The sequence below is a fragment of the Gopherus flavomarginatus genome, chromosome 11 (genome assembly GCF_025201925.1).
Source record: "Gopherus flavomarginatus isolate rGopFla2 chromosome 11, rGopFla2.mat.asm, whole genome shotgun sequence".
Classification (NCBI taxonomy): domain Eukaryota; kingdom Metazoa; phylum Chordata; order Testudines; family Testudinidae; genus Gopherus; species Gopherus flavomarginatus.
In genome coordinates, this window is record NC_066627.1 from 12,735,724 (window position 1) to 12,740,889 (window position 5,166).

General features: G+C 46.4%; 1 non-coding gene across 1 annotated transcript; it reads left to right on the forward strand.

Moving 5' to 3' along the window:
• Window positions 1-811: 811 nt before the first annotated feature.
• Window positions 812-885, forward strand: TRNAT-UGU (transfer RNA threonine (anticodon UGU)). The gene has a single exon. It is a non-coding gene; the product is annotated as a tRNA-Thr (tRNA).
• Window positions 886-5,166: the final 4,281 nt, after the last annotated feature.

Here is a 5,166-nt window from a genome sequence, read left to right on the forward strand (position 1 = left end):
TCATTGGGAGTTGAACCCAGAATCTCCTATTTACCAAGCAGCTGCTTCAGCCAGCTAGGCTATGGTACCTTCCTATAGCTAAAATACAGTGTCTGCTCACACCTGGCTCTCTGCCATTCCCCACCGGAGCCTGACAAGCTTTGCATGTGTTTGGATTCTGCAAAGCAGAGGAGCAGGTGACGTTTTCCTTGCAAGTTGTGTGTGTGTGTGAATCTTTGGCCAGGTCTGCACTACAAAGTTACTTCATCATCATTATATTGCTCAGGTGTGTGAAAAACACACAACACTCCCTCGGTCAGCAGCTTGTGGCTGGTGTACACACTGCAATGCCACGTCTGGCAACAAAACTGCCCTGTTTTGGTGACAAAATAAAACCACTTCAACGAGAGGCCTAGAGCTTTTTGCAGCAAACTTAAAGCAACAAATTGTCAGTGTAAATGCTGCTGGTCATTATATCACCATAACTGGCCTCCACCAGCATCGCATAAAGTCTGCCGAGAACTCACCTGCCCTGCATTCTTGCTACAAAGGCTGGGCCCCTCCCCTTTCATAGCTCCAGAAAGTTCTAACAGCTGAGTCGCTATCTACACTGGGATTAGGTTGATATAACTGCATTGCCAGCCTAAGTAATGTAATTACACCAACCTAATTTTGTAGCATAGACCTGGCCAAAGAATCACACACACACCTTTGGAGCAAAACTTCACCTGCTCCTCTGCTTTACAGAAGCCAAACATGAGCAACGCTTGTCAGGGCCCAGTGGGACTTGTCAGAGAGTCAGGTGTGAGCACATATGCATTCAATAACAGCAGGCACCATGGCTTAGTTGGTTAAAGTACCTGTTTTGTAAACAGGAGATCCTGGGTTCAACTCCCAGTGATGCTTGGGGGAGTGGCTTTTGAGACACCTGGTATTGGCTACTGTCAGAAGACAAGATTCAGAGCTAGGTGTACCTACTGTTTAAATTACACTCAAAGGCATTGATAATAGAGTGACTGAAAGTTTGGGTGTTGAGAGCTGATAGGTCAGTGGTCCAGTTCCCTCAATGTGGTTTTACCATTTCTACTTCCTAAACTCCCTCCCAAACGCTGGAAAATTACAATGCAGACATATGGGCTTGAGCCCAACCTCTGAGGCCCCATGAGGGGCGAGGGTTTCTGAACTCAGGCTTCACTGTGAACACAAATATCTGCACCACAGTTTTTAGCCCCTCAGCTTTACATCCAGGATCCCAAGTCAGATGACCCAGGTCAGCCCTGCTGCCATCTTTATCCCAGGAGAGATGGACTCCAAGGGTACGTCTCCATTGCAACGGAAGCCCAGGTGTGGCACACTGTGCTCAGAGCAGCACCTGGAAGCCCCATATTCACCACTCTCATATAATGATGACATGGTTTGTACAAAGTCTGCCTGGTGAGGTATCATTTCAAAAGTCTTGATCTGTTGAACATTAATATTTTGTTGGACTGTGTGTGCTCGCATTGGTTGGGAAGTTATGAAGTTTTGCTCTGTGTGCATTACTGAGATATGTTATGAGGTTGAGAAATGCCCCCCACCAGCCTTTCAGGTGCGACAAGGGAGGAGCCAGACTCGCTGCTGTCCCATTGAAGGGATCCACACTCCCAAGGACTATCCCAGGAACTGTGTACAATGCAGGCTTCTCCAAGATAGCACAGAGACAATGGACACTGCTTGACTCACATGGTAGCAAAGGAGCTTCCTAGCAAGTTAGATGAAACTATGAAAGAGGGGAAGAGACATCATGACTTGGCCTCTCTTCCCCACAACTCAACAGCTGGAAACACACCTGGAGGACAATGACTGAACTGATTCAGAAATCAGAAGAGAATAATAATAATACTTTCAAACCAAAGTCCCCAAACAGACTAGTATTGGTTTTTCAGCAAAATTTTTCAGTTTGGGGAATTTTGTTTTCTCAGTCAGAGCTTGCCAAGGGAAGCAGGGAGATAATGTTTGAGTTGCCTCCTTCAGAACAGCTTGGCCTAGACACTAGCTCTGGTTCACTGTTCTGGCTTTGCTCAAGTTGAGGGTATTTTAATAATTTGGGCGGCTCCCAGCTTGTTTGGGGGAGATGATGAGGATGTTACCTTTCGAGACAAAAACTAAGAAATACAGGACTAGAGATTTTATTTATTTATTTAGAAATCTGGGATTTAGACATTTTATTTAAATCGGGGAGGAGGTCTGAGTTTCTAAGAAGGTTTTTGTTTGCAAGAAGCAACATTGTTTGGTTTGTCATTATAGCAAAGGGGGAGATGGTTGTCTATAAAGAAGGAGTGAAGACTAAATGCATCCAAAAAGAGGGGAATCTGAAACTATGCATGCAGAGCACAATAGATTAATAGTCTACCATTTTAACCACTTGGCTATTTCATCCGAGCTGTCAAGAAAGAGACAGTAGGAGAAATCTAAGGCCAGCAGAGATAGGGACAATGTGGACTTTTTAAATATTAAGCAGAAGCAGAGGCTGATTGAGCTCCCTCCTCACATCTAGTTAGGAGCTGGGGGAAAGACTTCAGGAACAGACTGTGTTTGCATAGACACACCTACTCTACCTAGCGATGCAGCATGATGGGGTTTACTTTCCTAAAAGGACCGGTGTTGGCTGGTTACAAATCACTTTAGGATTGAGTGGAATGAAATGTTATTATCCTTCCTGCATGAGTGAAGAGCAGCAGAACATACCTAGCCGGTCCTGATAGAGGGGTAGGTGGGTGAGGAATAGCCTTTATTGGGCTGCATAGAAGTGATTGAGAACATCATCCTAGAACAGTAGTCCCCAAATATTTCACACTGTGCCCTCTTATGCATGGCTGTGGACCCTTGGAAGCCACAGTCAAGAACTGAGGCTGGGAGTGGGGTTGTTGGTTGCTGGGGAGAGGGGTGCAGACAGGGGTAAGGGAGACCAGGCCAAGCTGGGAGCCAGAGGCCCAGGTTGAGGGTGGGGTTGGGGAAGAGCTGGGACAGAGTTGGTCTGAGTGGTGCTCCCTCCATGGGGGCTGGCTCAGGCCCTGAGGTGCCCCCATGAAGGTTCCTCTGTGTCTCCCTAGGAGTTATGCCCCACATTTTGGGGACCACTGAACCCTACTCACTAATCAGGGGCTAGTGATGCCAAAGCCCAGGGAAAGGGAGAACAAGTGCGGGGCCCCCAGCACTGGAACCATGTGAAGGGGCTGCAGGAGAGGGTCATGGCTGGTGGCACAGGGAGTTAAGGGCAAAGGCAGCACAAGTGGGGGCAAGAGTTAGGGGAGAAGGAGGTGCAAGGGTTGGGAGTGCAGGAGCTAGCGGTAAAGGGGGAGTGGGGATCATCCAGGGGCAATGGGGAAGTGCCAAAGTACAAGCTTTGCCCAGGGCACCATTTCCCCTAATGCTGGTCTGAGCAAACAATTGGAAATGACCCTTCAGTAAGACCAGAACCATAGTGTAGAAAAGCCCCTTTGTTAAGTGGTTGTGGCTGAGTGCTTAGGGAGATGGGTTAAAAAACACTGGATGTCTTTCTGGGGAGGTTTGATTTTTGCCTGCTAGGCAAGGCTGGTGTGTGGTGTCTTCGTGGCTGTACTTTCAGTGTCTGATCACCCACAGTGCCACAGGGAGCCAAGTCTAGACATATTCAGAGGCTCTATGCCAGGGTTTATCAAACTTCCTTTCACTACACACCCCTTCTGCCAAAAAAAACTTACTACGGAGCCCTGGAAAAAGGAACCAAGCCCCTCCCCACTGGGTAGAAGCAGGGGAGACTAAGCCCAGCCCCAGTTGGGGGAAGGCAAAACCAGAGCTTAAGGGATTCAGCCCTGGGTGGTGGGGCTCAGACTTTTGGCTTCAGCCCCAGGCCCCAACAAGTCTAATCCCAGCCCTGGTGACCCCATTAAAACAGAGTTATGACCCACTTTGGGGTCCTGACTCACAGTTTGAGAACCCCTGCTCTATGCTGATTGGAGAATTTTTTTCCTGTGGGTGTAGTTAATCCACTTCCCCAAAAGGTGGCAGCTATGTCAGTGGGAGAAGCTATATTAGTGGGTACGCAAGCTGTGGAGTTTACCACATTTAAGAAGTTTAATGAAACCCCATTTTTAAAACCACCTGTGGTCTGCGAATGGCAAAGGAGCTTGATGAAGCAAGGTCTGTCCATCAAAGTCCTGGAGATCACAATTCTATACTCCTGTTGTCATAGGTGTATAGCTTGGTAGTAGAGTACTTAACTATAGCTCAATTAGTCCTTGGTTCAAACCTCTGTGTTCTCTTTTCACCTTCTTTCTTTTTTTTAAAAAAAGGAAAACATTTTCATTTCCATTCTTCATTATGTTCAGGAGTTCCACTATACAGGGATGCTTGATATGAATGTAAACACTCAACATTTTGCTGTCCATATGCATAAAAACCTAGCAAAGCTGTCCATCAGCTGAAATCAGTTCCAGTCCTCTAAATGTCTAGTTTATGTTTTCATCAATTAAACAAAGGTATCATAAGAATGTACATTTGAAGATCCCTCTTCTCCAGGAGCTGTGCTGTGCAGAAGAACAAGAGCCACATCCAGCTGCAGTTCAGGAGTCTGATGACCAAAGAGCCAACAAATATTCTGAAGGTTGGAGAAAAATACCTTCTAGTGAGCTATTGAACGAGCTCAACCTGTTTAGCTTATCAAAAGAACATTGAAAGCTGACTTCACTGAAGTGTTGAATGGTTTTAATGGAGGGAAAAGATTGGGTATGAAAGGCTCTTTAATCGAGCAGAGAAAGGCATAACAAGACCCAATGGCTGGAAGGTGAAAAGAGACAAATCCATATTACAAATAAGACACAAATATTCAACAGCAAGGATGATTCACCACAGGAAGAATGTACCAAGGAAAGTGATGGATTCTCCATCTCCTGATGTCATTTAATGAAGACTAGATGCCTTTCCGGAATGTGTTTGCCCCAAAAGTAGCTATTGTGTCACACAGGGGGCCTGTGATATGCAGGGGGTCAGATTAGATGCTCTTTTGTCTCTTCTGGCCATAAAGTCGACTAATTTCTGAAAAACTGAGTGTAACATTGGGAGCAGCGTCTGATGTTTTCCTGTCTAGCTGGCTTGCTGCCTAGAACGAATACTCCTTGAGTGGGGTGATCCACAGAGAGTAGCTCAAACCTCCAAAGTGCCTGGCCA